Source organism: Camelus ferus, chromosome 4 (assembly GCF_009834535.1).
Source record: "Camelus ferus isolate YT-003-E chromosome 4, BCGSAC_Cfer_1.0, whole genome shotgun sequence".
In the NCBI taxonomy this organism is placed as follows: Eukaryota; Metazoa; Chordata; class Mammalia; order Artiodactyla; family Camelidae; genus Camelus; species Camelus ferus.
In genome coordinates, this window is record NC_045699.1 from 36,808,966 (window position 1) to 36,827,342 (window position 18,377).

An 18,377-nucleotide genomic window follows, 5' to 3' on the forward strand; every position below is an offset into this window, starting at 1 on the left:
AGAGAGCATCTTTCAGGGTCATCTGAGTTGAGCTTCCTCATTTTGCATGTGAGAAAAGTGGGAATCAATGAGGCAAGGTGACCTCCTGGAGTTATATCTCACTATTACTCAGAAAGAGGAAGGGCAGTTGGCACACATGGAGGGGACCCACTGATGAATTACAGGGAACTGAGTGTTTCCTCCTGGGTTTTCACTGAGGGAGAAGCAGCTTCTTTGGTTCTGCTGCATTGGCTTCTCTTGTGACCCCTGTCCCAGCTCTTGGCTGCATCTATTCCACATCCCCAGGCCTAGACCATTCCATCTGCCTTCTCTTTGTGCACTGATAGCTGCCTTTCCCCTCGTCCTTTGTTCTTATTCTTTTAAATCCAAGGGGGAGTTTCTTTACTGATAGCATTTGAATTCAGCTCATGAAAAATTCTCTAACAAGTGTACTTGACCGTTTGATCTCTGGCTTCTCCCACACATTTGCCCTTTATACCCTGAGAGCCATAAGCTTCACTTCCTTGAAGCAGATTAAAATTTCAATAGAAAGGAAATATCTATGTAGCCTTCAAGCTGAGCTCAGTTCTAATAAGACTCAAACAAAGCTCAATCCTGAGCCACTGTGGAAACTCAGGCACTGAATCAGGCTGTGAAATCTCTCTGACAAGCACAGCTTCATGGTTATTGACATTGGAAAATCCCTGACCTGGGTCCAAATTCCAGCCACACCATCTACTAACTGTGTGATTTAAGCAAAATACTTAAACTCTGGACTCAGTTTCCTCTTATATAAATGCGAACACTAATTAGTGTGTTCAAAAGGTTGTTCAGTCATTCAACAAATATTTGCTAGTGCATCCTCTATATCAAACTCTTGCAGTTTCTGATCCAGTGAGGAATATGGACATGAATCAAATAACCACAAATAAATATAAAATTATAGATAAGTACATTCTTAAGCCATAAATTCATAAATCAGGACTTCCTAGGCAAACTGGGATGTCTGGATCCTCCTTACCCAGCTCTTCCTATGACAAAGAAGGTTGGGAAAGACTTCCCTGGGGAAGGGAAGTTGGAATGGAGATCTGCAGAGTGAGGACTACAAGGCAAAAGGGATGAGACAGGAATATTTAGGCCAAGAGAGCAAGCAGCATGTGGAAAACTCTTAGGCAAGAGGAAGCATGGAACCTGCAAGGGATTGAAGACCAGTATGGTAGAAGACCAGAGGGTGTGTGGCAAATGTAGGGGCCAGAGCACTTGCTAGTCTTGTAGGTGTTAGAAATGTAGGCTGGATCCTGGCTGGTTTTAAGTAGGGGAATTATAAGATCAGATTTGCATTAAAAAAAAAAAATCAGCCTGGTTGCAGAGTAGCATTGAGTAGTGGTTCTCAGTCTGGGCCTTCAAAGTGAAGCTTTTAAACAATACCAAAGCCTAGGCCCTATCCCCAAAGACTTGAGTTTAGTTGGTTTAGAGTAGATTCCTGTAGATTATAATAGATTCTTGGGCTGAGAGTCACCCTAGAAGGAAGCTTTAATGGATGTGGGGAAGAACAATTGCGAAGCTACTGCAGTGGTCCAGATAAGAAATAGTGGAATAAAAATTGTGCTTTATACTGGAATTTGACAGAACATTGTAAAATGATTATAAATCAATAAAAAATGTTAAAAAAAAAAGAAAAAGAAATAGTGGAATAAATTTATGGCAGCAGCAGGGACCCTGTAGATGTAGATCAGTGATCCTCCAAGTGTACTGGACTGCCAGTTGCTGGAGGGGTTGTTAAAATGCAGGCTTCTGGGCCCCCTTGTTTCAGTAAGCCTGGACTGGGGCCTGAGAATTTGCATTTCTGACCAGTTCCTTGGAGATGCTAATGTTGCTGGCTTGGAGACCACACTGGAGAATCAATGGTCTAGAGAAAACTGTTGGATTTGGTAGATAAAACGAACAGGATTTGGTGGTGGATGGTCCCTGCAGCTAAGGGATAAGGGAGACTGCAAGGACTCTTCCCAGTTTTCTGAATTTTGCAACTGAATGTGTAGGTTGTGCCATTTATTGATATTCAAGAACGGCCAGTCAGACCAGAGAGGATCATGAATTCAGTGCTGTGCATGTATTTGAGGACGTCTTTGAAACAAAGTGGATATATCAAGTAGGGGCAGTGATTAGAGATAACAAATTTGAGAATCATTATATAGGTGGTCACTGAAACCAAAGACTTACCCCTGGGACCCCTCAAATTTCCTCCTTTCTTTTGCTGTCATCCTCAGTTTCAGAGCTCTGGGTTCTCTTTTTCTTAGCCTTTCCAAAGTGCCATAATCCTTCCAGTCTCAGTTCCTTCTTAACTGCTGTTCCTACTGTTTGGGAGGATGCTTCCCCTCCCCACCTTCAAATTTAGTTTCTTTTGCTCCTTTGGATTTCCAACCCTCAGGCTTGGTCATTAGCAACAGGAACCTTTGTTTCTCTGATTTGTGTTTATTTGTGTGATTCTTTGCTAAGTGGTCATCTCTCCTGCCAGATTCTAGAGAACACCGCTGCATCCAGTAAGTTATTTAGAGAGACAGTAGTTGTTAAAACTGGTAATTTCTCAGGAATGTGGAGAAGCAGTTATCTTTGTGAAGCAGTTGCCAGCATTTGTTCAGTAATGAGATTAAATTTTGTGGGACTCCCGGGTGTGTGAATCAGCAACAGTGCCATCTGGTGGAAACAAGTGATGCAACAACTACAACGTGGCAGTCTAGGACCAGGGTTGTTTCAACAAACGTTGCTCTGGGAGAAAAGACTCACTTTTTTACACTTAAAAAATACGAGTGGAATTTGTTAGAGGAAGAGTGGACTCTCTTTTTGAGAGAGCTGGTTGGAGTAATTGGATATTTACGATGTTCAGAGAAGAGAGGCACCATAGTTCAGAGGGGGTTTATTCAAAGGACACGTGGAAGGAAATAAGGAAGCTAGAGATCTCCACCCAAAGCCAGCATCACAGAAAAACAGGAACAGGCATACAGGCATATAGCTGGGCTTCTCAGACTGATTGGCATTGTGGAACTGATGGGTCAGTGGGAATATTGCTCATCTCTAGCCAGTTGTCTCCTAACCCTCTCGGTGGCAGGTGCAGCCCTCAGTTACTTTCTCCGCTCTTCCTCAGCCACGACAGGCTATCCTCCTACAGAGGCACAACGTTACTGAATTGGTGATGTCGGGCTGCGTGATATGGTGGGGTGAAGGTATGAAAGTGAACTCATAATTTTTATGTTGCTAAATTTTTCTCATAATGGGGAAGATACGTGGCTTTTTAATTCTATGATAGAAAATGAAAACTATGACTATAGCCCACAATTTATGAAATTCATTTCACGATGTGCAGCTCTCTTCTGCTTCTAATTCAGCTCCTTTTGCTGCTACCAGTAGACTTAACTGAAGGACTTGGATTGATTTTGGTCAGCCACTTCCTGGATATGATGTCCCTACTGGACAGAGCTTTTGTATCCAGCTACTTTACAGACCCCTGCCCACCCTGAATATTGTTTGCTCGGAGATCTGGTGCCCTCTCTGATTCCATTCAGATGTGGCCATTTGGGGGGATCACATAATACAGAACATAATCACGTACCAGTTAAGCAGTTTTGATTCAAATAGCTTAAATTATAAGGGAATTAATGTCTTATATATAACTGGTAAGTCTAGCAATAGAATGGACTTCCTATGAGGGGATGATCCAGTGGTTCAGTGATGTCAAAAATCCTGTGTATTTTTCCACTTTGCTATCTACAATGTTGGCTTCATCCTGAGGTTATCTTCCCTTATCTTCATAGGTTTTATACCAGTCAGGATCAACTAGATTATGCTCTAGTAATGTTATGGACCAAATGCTTGTGTGTCCTCAATCCATATGTTGAAGCCCTGGTCCCCAACATGACAGTATCAGATGGAGTATTTGGAAGGTAACTAGAGAATAGAGCCCCATGATGGGATTAGTGCCCTTATAAGAAGAGGAAGAGACATCAGAGTTTCCTCTCTCTGTCACAAGAAGACACAGTGAGAAGGTAGCCATCTGAAAGCCTGGAAGAGCTTTCTCACTAGACACTGAATCTGTCAGTACCTTGATCTTGAATTTCCAAGCCCCCAGAACTGTGAGAAAATACATATTTGTTGTTTAAATTATCCGGTCTGTGGTATTCTGCTCTGGAAGCCTGAGCTGACTAATACGGAAATCAGTACCATGAAGTGGGGTGCTGTGGAAGTGGCTTCGGAACTGGGTAATGGGTAGGTAATGGAAGGTTTTGAAATATGTGCTAGAAAAGCCAAGGTTACCATGAAGGGACTGTTAAACTCAGAAAGAAAAGAGGAGTGCTGTAAAGAAAGCTTCCATCTTCATAGAGCATAATAAATAATCAAGACTAAAATGATAGAAATATGGATGGTAAAGGCCATTCTGATGACGTCTCAGGCAGAAATGGAGAACGTGTTCTTGGACAATGGAGAGAAGGCAATTCTGGTTATAAAGTGACAAAGAGCTTGGCTGAATTTTGTTCACATTCCAGTGTTTTGAAGGTAGAACCTGTGAGAGATGAATTGGGAATTTAACTGAGGAGATTACTAAGCAAAGTGCTGAGGAGCGACTTGGTTCCCTCTGACTGCTTCTAGTAAAACACAAGAAGAGAGAAGTGAATTGTTGAAGGAAATATTAAGCAAAAAGGAACTAGAATTTAAAGATTTGGAAAATTCTCAGTGTATCTCTATTGCAGAGAGCACCAAGGATGTGGTGAAACAACCCACTGGATAGGACATTAGTATGATGTGACCCACAGACTTAATCAGCCACCCTAGTTCTGCCAGTTTGAACTGAAGGGGATGATTGTGGGACTTCTTAGATCTTACAGGACTGGACCGTAATGCTATTCAGCTGTGAAAGTGTACTATTCAGCTGTGAAAGTGTGCTATTCTTCAAGAAACGGAAGCACAACCTCCAAGGCGATCCAGAGATCTTCAGGGCTGCCTGCCTCATCGATTCTCTTCCCTTCCTTTCAAGCGTCTGTTCCTTTCTCTGTATTATTCTCTCTTGTGCCAGTAAAAGGGATCAGATTCAGTCATTACAGTAAACTGATTACACTAAGGTGTTGGTGCTTCACCTGTTTACCACTCTTCGGTCCACAGTCTTCCTGAGAAATGACCTTTGATAGCTGTTCACTATTTTTCTCTTCCTTTCTTTTCCTGTGGTTAGGAGCAGCATCAACAGTTGTTCCTCAGGGCTGTTCCCGGGATCTTCTGGTGAATGTGGGACTGTCTGGTGCCACACACTTTTTTGAGCCACAGCCCTAGAGGTCCAACCCTGTGGAGCCACTGTCCCTCTACTGATGCTCTCACTTCTGACCATCCCTCAGGTCTCTCTCCTTCTGTCTCTTTGCCTAAAGACACATCAGTTTTTTCCTCCACTTCTTCTTTCCAGGGCTCTGAGATGCTAATGACTCAAGGCCAATGCTTGTAATTACCTCTTTTTCAAATCCCATCACCCCAGCAACAGGGGTGACAGTTTTTCCAGCCTCTAAAACATGGAGACAGCATTCTCTGTGAGTGAATGTCATTGCTTTTTGGCACTCAGAAGACTAGGTAAAGAGTGGATGCAGGAATTCTCAGAAATCTCTTAAGTGGAGGCATCCAATGGGACCAGGGGAGCAGATATGTGCTGCATTTAGTTATTCATATAGGTGTTTATCTAATTTAATTTTGCCTGCTAAAGATGGAGACTAGTTTGTTTATTTTAATGCAATATAACTCAAATGCAATAAAGAGCATAATTTTAAGTGTACAGTTTGATGAGTTTTGCATTTGTACACATTTATGTAACTACCACCCAGATCATACAGAGATCATTGCTAGCACCCAAAAAGCTCCTTATGCCCCTTCCTGGTCAGAATGTCCCCTAAGTTATTTAGTTTTGAAAAGAATTATATTATAAATGTTTCAAACATAAAGCATGGAAAACAACAAAATGTACCCCCATACGTATATCATCTTTATACTTATTACCCAGACCCAGTGATTTTAAACATTTTGCCATACAGTATTTATCCATTCCCTTTCCCTTTTTGCATGTGTGTTAACTATTTTAAGCACACCTCAAACATCACATCGTTCTATTTCAATACACAAATCTGAAAACATGGATATTTTCTTACCTGGCCATAAAACCACTATTATTCATGACTAAACAATAAATCCTTGGAATCATTTAATACACAGTTTACCTTACAGTCTCCCCAGTTGTCTTTGTATAATTTATTTGGTCAAATTGGGATTCAATCAAAGTCCCTAATGGTTTTCTCTCTTTTTCTCCTTGTCATTGTCCTGTTGAAGATACTAGTTGAGTTGACCTGTAGAATGTCCTACATTGTCTGTTTCCTTGAGGTGTGTTTAACTTGTCCCTCCTGCTGCCATTTTCTTATTCAACTGGATTTCAGCTCTAAAGCCTTGATCCAGTGCAGGTTCGGGTTTTTGCAAGAATATGATATGTATTTCACATTGCATCACTTTGGGAGGCACATCAGATCTGGCTGTTTCATTTTAATGATATACATATTGATTTTTGAATTCAAGTATTCTCAGCTTGATCTCTCCCTTTCCTTATCAACCTTTCATCTAATGGTATCCACACCAGCTTTAAACATTTATTCTACAAGTATTTGCCAGAGGCCTCTATTGAGTACCTTTAATGTGCAAGATACTGTTACAAAGGTGGACAAAACAACCAGTTGTTGACAAGTATGAAGGCTGTTCATGTATCCTCAACCTTAGAATATACCCCTAAATATGGGCTTTTTATTTTTAGAGCAGATTTTTTTTTAGCCAGGGAAAGATGTGAATGGAAAATACAGTGGGATCCCAGAGCTTCCTTAATGTCTAATTAATCCTGTCACCTTTCCTTCCTTTGCTTCTTCTTCATTTCATTTCTTTCTCTTCTCTCTTCCATTTTTCAATTATTTTGCTTTCATAATATGCCAGATATACTGAAAATAGGTATTAGAGGTGTAATGCACTAAATTATTCTTGTTTGTATGCAATAGTGATTCATGAGGGAACTGTCTATTTTGTGAAAGAGGAAACTGAGATACAAAAACCGTGTTACATTTCTAAATTTACACAATGGTTGACCCCAATGACAAAGGCTGTCTTTATTGAAAACACCCAGTAGCACATCTTCTGACAAGCGGTAGAGACTCTTCCAAGAAGAGAGATGGTCAAAGGTACATAGTGGAAATCTACACCAAAGCACACCTGATGAGGAAGTGTATATACCGTCTCCTCTGGGAAAACAGTATACTGTGTTCACAGAGTTGCTTTGGGCAGCTCAGAGAGTTGTCTATCAGTAGGTCTTCTGCATGGAATTCAAATAGTAAAGGCTTTCGTTCCACCTTGAAGAAGATATGTAACTAACTAGAGAAATGAAAGTTTAAAAAAGGAGGAAAAAAGTCCAAAGAAAAACCCAGTAGGGTGTCTGAAAAGAAGTGTATGAGACACTCTAGTGTCAGTGACTTACAAATGGGCATCATGAAAATCTCATGCCCCTACTTCATTTTGTGACAGGGTGGAAGGGACATTGGCCACCAGCAACCCTGGCATATATTTGTGGATTTGAATTTCACAAAGTGAAATACGATCAGCTGAGGGCTTTGCTGCTCCTGTTACAGGGCTGTGGCAACTATCGCAAAACCACCACGCGGGAAGACCTCTCAGATGACAAGATGCGGAATTCCTAATGAGAAAAGTTTATTAGAAAAGACCTTCTAATGCTGCCTCCTCAGAGTAGCACATTTTACGTTTGTAATGGGCCAAAGTTCTAGCTATTGACTTTTCTTCCCGCACAGAGAAGAAAGGCTGACACATGTGCTGTTCACGCCAGGCAGGAAAGGTACTCTTGCCAAGCAGGTCAGTGGGACATGGGGACTGCATGCCTCACAATAGTGCAGATTGGCTCAAGTTTACTCAACTCTGTGGAGTCACAGTGCTCTGTGACAGATTTCAGTTTCTGGAAAAGGAAGGGCCACCATGAGGGTACCTGCTGTTCACCTTCTATTAGGTTAAGATTGAAGAACCATAGTAGTGCTTTGTAGCAACTGGCACGATCCTGGCTACCCGCATGTCAGCTCTAGGAACCGATCACATTTTCCAAGCTTCTCACCACGTGGCCCTGAGTATGAATAAAAGTTAGTGCTGATTAGGGGCATATAGACAAGTTGGTAATAATATCTCTCACAAGTTCCTGACACAGATAGAGGGGCCATCGTGTCTTGGGTGTTATTGGGAGCTATGTTGCGTGTGTTCTGTTTGGCTGCCTGATGGAGAATAAGAACAACAGCAACAGTATTAATAGTAAAACCCAGATGTCAGTGCAGACCCTCTGTTCTCTGTCTTCTCCTGAGATCTCTACACCTTACCAGGGATTTACCTTGCTTCAGGGCTGGCTCCTGCTTCCTGCTTCTGGGAGAACTTATTCCATATTCCTAGCCTCTCATCCCCCAGGCAAATTCCCTTCTCTCCACACCAAGCTGAACTAAGACGGTACACATCCCCTTCTCTTTGAATTACATGAAAAAAATAACCCTCACGGACGCTTTACTGCACATTTGAGAACCCCATAGAGGGTTTATATCTTAGCACAGCAAATATTTTCGTGGAAAATAGAAAAAACAAAACAAAACAATCCTCAGCTGTTACAGCGTTGCTTTCCCATTATCTTTTTTTCTCTCTCCTCTACTTCTGTAGCCTCCCCCTCAGAAGTGGAAATAGACCCTACTGTCCTCAGTCTTTGCTCTGGGGCTCTTCTTATGTATCCAAAGACAAGTGGATGTGCTCTTGCTCTGCTAAACTGTCTCCTCCAGGTCTCAATTCTCCTCGCCCGCCAGTCTCTACAATTGAAAAGGGGCGGCAAAGAGATTTGTTTTCTCAGAGACATAAACTAATTCCTCCCCCTGTTCTTCCAACTTGAGAGGCAGATTTGATTATGGGTAGTTTTGATTAAAAACAAGCTCCACCCCCAACCCTCCACTACTAGAATAATAATGTAAGGGAGCATTGTGACGTGTTATTGTTCTCTCTTCATAATGTTATCCATTGATGCTAATATCCTTTTCTACTCCCAAAGGTTGCTGAATAATGTAGCAAATATAGTGGACTCAGAACTCTGATAATAAAATGACTGAATTCTCCAAGGCCTGGTTTTCAGTCACAAGGTTCCTAATCTTTGCCTTCCTACTGCTAGAAAGGCCAAACTGGTTTCCCAGTCTTTATCAGTGAATTATATTCAAAGGGGACCAGGAGAGAGGAAGATGTTGACTTTTGGGAGAATGCGGAAGTCATATTGTGAAAACTACTCTTCCCTACTCAGAGAAGGACTTTGGACTTGTTTCTCTCCTTTTCCTGTACATCTGTGGATGTCTGAGCAATCTGTTCCCTCCTCTCTATTTGGTTAGGTGCTGACAACCGTCTCTTGTCCTAAAGCTGTTTCTTATTGGACCAGCAGAGTGTTTGATACTAATTAGGCAAGGGGAAAGTGGTAGGGGAGACATGGCTTAACCAGAGGGCACCTGCATTTCTGCCGTTTTATTTGCAAAGATACTTAGATTTCCCTGCATTGGGTGGATGCCAAAGAAGATGGATGGGGTGAAAGCTTTCTTGCAGATGTCTTCCAGAAGGACTGTGGAAGAGTAGGTCCCAGCTACAGAAAGTCTGTAGATTGAATTGCACAAGGAAAAGTCTGGGGAGTAGGTACAAAGAGGCCTAGTTAAGACCCTTCAGGACCCACCAATGAACCAAAAAATGCACATCCAGTCCCTGGACACCTGCTGTGCAGAGGAGGCCCTGCCGCTGTTGGAAGATAAGAGACAGCAACAGCCGTCAGAAAGGGTGTCAGAGTCGCCAGTAGCAGCTCGCTGTTTCCCAAGGACGTCCATGTTGCCTCCTCCTTTAGCAGTTGGCTGAAGTTTTGCAGGTAAATGCAGGCTGGAGAATCAGAGAGGAGAAAGGGAGAAGGCAGTCATGAGAAAGTAGACCATGTCTTCAGTGGTGGGCTGGAAACAGTTCATACCTGCTCGAGAGACTAAGTTTAAATTTTCAGGAATTTTGCCAGTTGTTCATTGGTGATTTGAATCAGCCTTGGTGGGAGTACTTTATACAGCACTCAGTACACAGTGGAAATCAGCCAATGTTACAAATTGGGGTCTTTAGATTTTCTCTCCCTTGAAGAGCTGGTCTACCAACACACTGCTTCCTTCTCCTTACCCGTAGCAGGTGTTCTCTGGGGATAGGGAGAGCCTAAGGGAGTAACTTGTCTGATTATTTTAATAACAAAAGGGAAATTGAAAAAAAATTTAACACTCCGTTGAAATATAATTAGAGAATCTTGCTTCTCAGCAAGAAAAAGGAAGTCAAGAAAACAAAATTGTGTCAGTTATTAGAAAAACAAAATACCATTCCATATTCTTACCACAATGGGCTACTCTGCTTCTGCAGGGGAGAAAAAGAATAACTTTGTTCTACTTTTCTGAGTTCTAGCTGAGACTCTTGTAATAATAGACAGATTTACAAGAGAAAAACAATCAGAAGTTTATTAACATGTATATTCCATGTATACATGGGAGGTACTCAGAAGAAAATAAGTAACTCTTGAAGGTGACTTAGAATTCAGACTGATTATAAATCAATAAAAAAAATGTTGAAAAAAAAAAAAAGAACTCAGACTGAAATACCATCTTCATAGGAAAAAGAGGAAAAGAATGTAGGCCTCCTAGGGGAGAGTGAATGATTTTCAGGACAGCTGAATGGGACCTTAGAAGAATATATATGGGAGATATGACAGTTTGTGGCAACATTTGTTTAGGTGTGGTGTTGACCTCTTGCCTCCTCTCCTGTGATGAGTCAGTCTTCTCTGCCGAAGGAAACTCCTGGGGAAGGAATTTATGACAAGTGTGTTCCTTTTAGAGGATCTGTCTTTAGGCAGATAAGGGGTGTTCAGAGAAAGCCTCTCCCTGCATTTGCTGTTTGTCAAGTGCCTTCAGCTCAAAATAGTCAATATACCAAAGCGGCATATTTTGGAGTGGCATGTCCTGAACTCCTGGAGTCACTTTTTAAGGTGACATATTCTGCTACCCTTCACCTCTGTTATGGGTTAAACTGTGTTTTCCCTGAAAGATATGTTGAAGTCCTAACCCCTAGTACTGCAGAACATGGCCTTATTTAGAAATGTGATCTTTATAGGGGTAATGAAGGTAAAATGAGGTCATTAGGCCCTCATCCAATACGACTGGTGTCTTTGTAAAAAGGAGACTTTGGACACAGAGACAGACAGATAAGCACAGAGGGAAGATGATATGAAGACACACAGGGAGAAGGTGGCCATATGACTAGAAGGATGTATCTACAAGCCAAGGGATGGAGGGTTGCTGGCAGCCCCCAGAAGCTAGAAGAAACAAGGAAGGATCTTTCCTTAGAGCCATCAGAAGAAAGCATTTCCTGCCAATACTTTGATTTTGGACTTTTAGGCTCCAGAATTGTGAGACAATAAAGTTCTATTGTTCTAAGCCAGTCTTTGGTGCTTGCTCTGGCAACCCTAGGAAACGAATACAGCCTCCAAAATCCACTTGCAATAGTGGCTGCCGTTTACTGGTTATTTTCAGTGTGTGCTGTGTACCAACACCTCGCTTTATTTATGTTGTCTCAGTTAATTCTTACAGAAGCCCCGTAAGGATGAGAAAACTGAAGCTTCTGTTGGTTGCTGCAAAAGAGCATCACAGAAACTTCCAAGCAAGGAGCGACCTCAGATATCTCAGAATCACCAACAGGGAACCTCCAGTAGGTTTCTCCAGGCAGACAATGAGGAGCTTGGGTACTTACAGGGAGAGTTGTTGTCATTCCATCCAGACCCATCCGTTGCTCGTTGCTCGGATTTACTTAAAAACTGAAAATGTATCTCTCGGCCTAAGGGATATGGCAGTAGACAGATGATCAGGAGCAACCAAACAAACAGGATATTCTCAAACAATTTGTGATTAATTCAAGGTGTTGTGTTGTAACTTAAGGCGTGAGTGCTTCTGGGCAGAAACTAGTTTAGGTAGCTGGCTGGGTGTTCCAGCTACCCTGGGCCAAATGCTTCGGGGCTGAATGATTTAGCAAGTATAAAAGACCAGGGGACAAAGCCAAGTTTAGAAAGGGAAGCTCCTAAAATGCTTATCTGAGAGGTTGTGAAATGATATCAGGGCTGTGAGGGAAGTCAGATGAATAGTTGTGAGTTGTGGATGAGCAAATAATTACCATGATTCTGGAGCCAGAAGGATTATTCAGTAGGCCAACAAATGTGGGGGTCAGCTGCTTTAAAACTGCTGCACCCAGCTTCCTTTGCAGTTTTGACTTAAGCCTTAAAACTGTAAAGCTCATGATTTATAGCCTGGGATAAAAATTGGGTGTTTCAATCAATATCAACTGGCATAGTAACTTTGGGGGTCAGCATGTCTTAAAAGAAACGAGTTTTTAGTGGGTCTCAGAAAACAGTGCTAACAGAGAGGACATTCTGTCTTGGAGACTGTGTCTGCTAGAATGAGGATGACAATGGAATCTTGGAAGTGGCAGAGCTTTTTCTCAAAATTAGAAGATTTTGGTCCTTATATGGGTGCAGAGAGACTGTAGATGATGGCTGTATTTTCCTGGGCTGATCTCTCAGTCATATATAGATCTTACATTTTAGATCCACAGAAAGTCTTTATTTACTAAGTATCTCTTTTGTACTGGGCTTTATGCCAATTGCTGGGGACACAAAAATGAAAATGTGCTTCTTGCCGCCAGTAAAAATTCTTGTTGAGGGACAGACGTGCAAATAAGAATTATAATGCGATATAAAAATGACAACTAGAGGTCTGCATGTGGTGCTCTGGAAGTTCTGAGTTAGGAAGGACCAAATCTCTAGTAACGGGGAGTGGGCTGTCTAGTGTCGACTGAAATAAGTGCTCAGCCTACAAGTTGAGAGTTATGTTTTATTTGGCGGGAGGACTCTAGCCGGGATGACAGCCTCCCAGATTGCTCTGAGGGACTGCTCTGAAGAGGTAGGGGAGGAGCTAGGATATATAGGAGCTTTACAACAAAGACCAGGTAGTTGGAACAATAAAAGATTACTGGACTTGTTATCTAAAGAAGAACAGGCATCTCAAGTTAAAGAATTTAGTGCTTTCCTAAGTATGGGAGGATTCAAACATTTGGGCTCATTGAATTCATCCCTTTGATAAGCATCTGGCTATCTAGGGCCAGTATCTTGTCCTTTATTATTCTGAGTCCCCTCAGAGTGCACCATTGTGAGTGGCTGCAGAGGCTGGGCTGCAGGCTTGTCTTCATTGGGGGGTGGCAGCAGCCGCTGATGACTTGATGACTTCAGCATTCTTTGTTTACCGATATGGTTTACAGTATTTTTTGTTCACACTAGGAAGGCTCCATGGAGAAGGTATAATTATAAGACTGAGGTCCATGAAATAGGTCGGCAGGTGCCAGATTACAAAGGCTCTCATACACAGGCTTAAGGGAGCTATTTAAGTCTTTTAAGTTGTATGGTGACATAAATATGTACTTTAGAAAAATCTCTATGACAGCAGTATGAAGGATGGAGTGACAAAAGGATCCACGTTAGCTTGCTTTGTTCTAAATGGCAATATTGCCTTTTAACTGTGGACACACTTATTGACTATACTTAAGCCACAAAATGCACAGATAGAAATCTTGCATTGCATGTCTACACCTAGATGTGTCACTGATTCTTCATATGCTTATGGGCCAGTTGTATAGTCATAGAATGTTGTTTATGGAAATGGCTGAGATTAATGAATAATAGGCTGTGTTCAAATGTATAATTTCATAGTTATCACCAATACTGTAGGCTCTCTCTTTTACGTGAGTTTTTCCATTGTGTCTTTAGCTTTATAAAATATGTTAACACAATTTAATAATAGATCTCTTGGAACATGGTTGTGTGGTAAAATAAGATGGTAAGAGTTATCCTGCAGAAATCCTACTGTTCTCAAGCCACTGATGGATTTCTTTTTCTAGTTATTTAGAAAAAAAAAAAAAACAAAACCAAGCATTCTCCTGCATTTAAATAGTCACAAAAAATAAGAAGTTCTTATTGATGAATTATATTAGAACTTATTTTTTTCCTTTAGCCTACAGTCTATAAGCATGGTTCTCAAATTTCAGTGGGTATCAGAATCACCTTCAGGGCTTGTTAAAACAGAGTACTGGCTCCTGCTGATACAGGAAGAAAGGGGATGTGAGAGGACGGCCATATGCAAGGTCTCGGTTGAGTTCCTGGGATGCACCCTGTCAAGTGAGGGTCCTTGGCTTCACACAGGAAAGAATTCAGGAGCGAGCCACAGTTGAGTAAAAATAGATTTATTTAGAGAGCTGTATACGCCATAGACAGAGTGCAGGCCATCTCAAAAGGCAAGAGAAAGGCCAGTGAGGCATTGGAGGAGAGGGGTTAAAGAAGCAGTAGATACACACTCCATAGAGTGCAGGCTGTCTCAGAAGGCAAGAGAGAGACAGCACCACACAAGGTGCAGTGTTGCTAGTTTTTATATGCTAACAAGTGAGAGGATTATTCTAACTACTTTGAGGAAGGGGCAGGGCTTCCCAGGAATTGGGCCACTGCCTTTTCTTTGACCTCTCATGGTTAGCTCGGCACTGTCATGGCGCTTGTGGGTGTGTGATTCACCATTCTAATACATTACAATGTATATAATGAAGCTCAAGGTCCACTGGAGGGCACATCTGCCACCATCTTGGGTCTCCAGTTCTATTTGGAGCTGACTTTTCCATCTTGGTGCTAACTGCTGCGTCATTCCTTTAATGGCTGTGTCCTGCCCCCTTCCTTCCTGTCTCCCTGTCCCCAGAGTTTCTGATTCAGTTGATGTGGGATGAGGCCTGAGCATTTGTATTTCTGGTAAGTTCCCAGGTGGTGCTGCAGCTGCAGGAACCACACATGGAGAACCATTGCTCTGAAATAATAATGGCTAACTTTCATTGGGCACTTTCTATGTTCCAATTGTGTTTTGAATATCTTTTTACATTAGCTCACTGAATCTTCATGACAACCCTAAGACTCTCCATTGGTAAGGGTTCAGGGTCCTCTCTGTACCCGAAGAGGGTTGACTTGAAATCACAAGACAATCTTATCAATGGAGAAGGTATCACCTTAAATCTACATAACAACCTTACCCTTCTTTTTTGTACTAATTACCTCCTGTAAGTAACATTTTCTCACCTTTCCTTTTGTCTTTAGATGAAGATGATATTTAAGTCAGAATTCTAAACCACTCTGGAGAGTTACACATTTTCACCTGGGTATCTACCATGTGTACATAAGGTATACATGTTAAGAAACCTATTAGTTTTTCTCTTATCAATCTGTTTTTGATTACAGGGGTCCTAGCTAGAACTTGGAAAAGTAGAGAGAAAATTATTTTCTGTCACATCTATAACACCATAACAAATGAAGAAACTGAGACTGGAGAAAGTAAAATAACTCAAAAGGTCACTCAGTCAGTAAGCAATAGGCAAGGACTGAACCCAGAGTTCTACATGCTAGTGAATTGCTGTGATTTTCCTGTTGATGAATTCCTATCTCCCAAGCACGCCACGTATCCAGAAACTTTGGAATCGTGAGTATATTTTATTGGTGTATTTTGTGAGTAATACTGTGTTGTTCTGAGATGAACACTACTCTTTGTGAAAATATTCAAATTTTTAGGTGGAAATTACTTCAACCCCAATGAACATATCTGACTAGAAAGAAATGGTCAAACTTGCTGGCTCATAACAAAAATAAAAAGCATCTACTCTTTAGTTTATGGCTTTTAGTTTGGGGAGGTGGTGGGAGGAACATTAGATTGTCATCCACTATAAACCATTTCATTTTTATTTTATTCAGTGTCATTTACAGTACTGTGTATGGAGGTGGTCTTGAGAGCATTGTGGAGATTATTTTTTCAATAGTACAGGTGGCTCTGCTAAATATTTAAGGCATCTTGGGGAATAAGAATATGATCCTGACTCAGGGGAACTTGGTCATGTAAATCACTTTGTTTCAAGTGCTTTGGCCTCTGAACATCTAAAATGACACATACTTTATAGGCTTATTAACTCATTGCTGGAGCCACTGAAGGCCCAGGCTACAACTTCATGCCTGACCACACACCAAGGACATTTTATTGCTTATTTTTTTGGCCCTTTGCCTGCTTTCCTTTCTCTATCCATAACCATGTATGCATAATGTCCAGCAAACTCTCTCTCTCTCACACACACACACACACACACACATTTTTCATGAATATGTTAGTTCAGAACAATTTCTGTGTTCTGAGGCTAAGTATAAGACATCTCCTCTGACCATAGCAATGCCAAATTTAGTTGGATTAAAAATAAAAATTCAGACTGCAAAAATGTATGTATTTATGTTACTTAAAATATTTTGACCAATTGGTGAAATGTAACATTGACGTATTTTTAGCTACTATGATAACTGAGTAGGGATTATGCTTTCTGGGGTTGAATTATTTTTACTAAAGAGACACTTGAAATTCTTTGTTAAACAAATTTATAAACGTTACAAATATTAGTGCCTGAAAGTGTATTCTAAATAAAAAACACTAGGAGTTAGCATAGTAGTTGACTCCAGCCTCTGGTGGTGGAATGTCTAGGTTTTTTGTTTGTTTTGTTTTATTTTGTTATTTTAATGATGTAAATCAGCTTTATTGGGATATAATTTACATATATTAAACTGCATCCATTTAAAAGGCACAATTCAATGAACTTTGACAAGTGTGTATTCTGTGAAATCATGGCCACTATCAGTATCCAGAACATTTCTGTTACCCTAAAAGTTCTCTCTACCCCTAAAGCCTGGTTTAACCCCAGGAAACCACTGATCTGCTTTCTCTCAGTATAGTTTAGTTAATAGTTTCTAGAGTTTTATATAATGGACTCATACATTATATACTTTTCTGACACTATTTTATTTCACTTAGTACTGTGATCTGGAGATTCATCCATGTTGTTACATGTATCAGTAGTTCATTCTCTTCATTGTTGAATAATATTCCATTCTATGGATAGATCACATTTCTAAAATCAATTCTCCTGTTAGAGGGCACTGAATTGTCTCTAGTTCTTGGCCATTATGAATACTTGCTGCTATATTTTTCTTTGCCTAGAAAGTAAGGCTTACCTAACAGGTGAGAAGGTGGGGGCTGGGAGTTGTTCTGCTCAGAGAATCTCTTGTTACATTACAAAGGTATAGAATTCCTGGGTTTGAATATTGACTTTGTCTCACAAGTTGTGAGACTTTGAGCAATTTATTTAATCTCTGTTCTCCAATTTTCTTATATGTAAAATGGGAGAAACAGACAACACCTGCTTCATGTGGTTGTTGTGAAGATTGAATGAGACAATATATATAAAATACTTAGACTAGGACCTCATACAAAAGCCATACTCAAAAAATATTACTTGTTCCTCCTCTTCCTCTTCTTCATTAATCATTATCATTATTGTCCTTATCCAGAACCTGGAACTCAATAAATGTTTTTATATGACTCATGGGCATTGTCCATAAGGAATTTATAACAGAGTTTGCAACAAAAAGTGGTAAATGGCAGGTACCATGGGAACATTAAAAACTGATGATCATATGAATTTAAAAGAAGCACATATTGATTTCTTTGTCATGAATAGTGAGGGCATTTATGGTAAAGCTTAAGGCTATGAAGAGTATCAAAATGTCAAGATCATGAGGTAAATTATTCTAATAGGAAAAAATATGAGCAGAAGCTCCTTTTCCACCCCTCCCCGTGCTCCATGCACCCCCCCCCGGCCAAGTGGAGCTGGAGCTACAGCATGAGGGATAGGAAAGGGACTCATTGAGGACAAGCAAGGATGGGTGTGAATTAGTGTCAGGTAATGAAATAACTTTAACATCAGACCACTGATTGGGATTTCACTGACCACAGTCACTAAGGAGCTTTTAGGCAATCAACATGATGCCTTGGGAAGATTAATCTGGTGCAATTGCGAAAAGTAAAATGAGAGGGAAGCCTCAGGCTTGACTTGATCCAAGGTTCAAATAACATCACCAAGATACCTCTCTCAGTTCTGCTTTCTCTGGGTTGACTCTGCCTGTAGCTTCATATGAAACACACAGAAAAGAAAAAGGGTCATGTAAGGAAAAAAATTAAAAAGCTTCATTTCTGGAAATGGAAAGCATCTTCTTGTATCTCATTGAGATACAAGAGTTCACTTATGTTCCTATTTCTCAACCAATCATCATGTCCAGGGTATTGATCTTGGCCCTCTCCCCTTCAGGTCTAGAGACGATA

General features: G+C 40.9%; 1 protein-coding gene across 23 annotated transcripts in view; it reads left to right on the top strand.

Annotated features, from left to right (window-relative positions):
• The window catches only part of TMC1 (transmembrane channel like 1), a 310,690-nt gene that overhangs the window by 139,920 nt on the left and 152,393 nt on the right, over positions 1–18,377 (top strand). For 2 of the 23 annotated variants that reach the window (XM_032477836.1, XM_032477841.1), the window contains exon 1: positions 9,318–9,961. The exons of 19 other annotated variants lie outside the window; for them this stretch is intronic. The gene's annotated coding sequence lies outside the window, so the exon portion shown is untranslated. Of the gene's footprint in view, positions 1–9,317; positions 9,962–15,425; positions 15,666–18,377 lie in introns of those variants that run through there. 2 more of the 23 variants (XM_032477835.1, XM_032477840.1) reach the window with 2 other exon arrangements.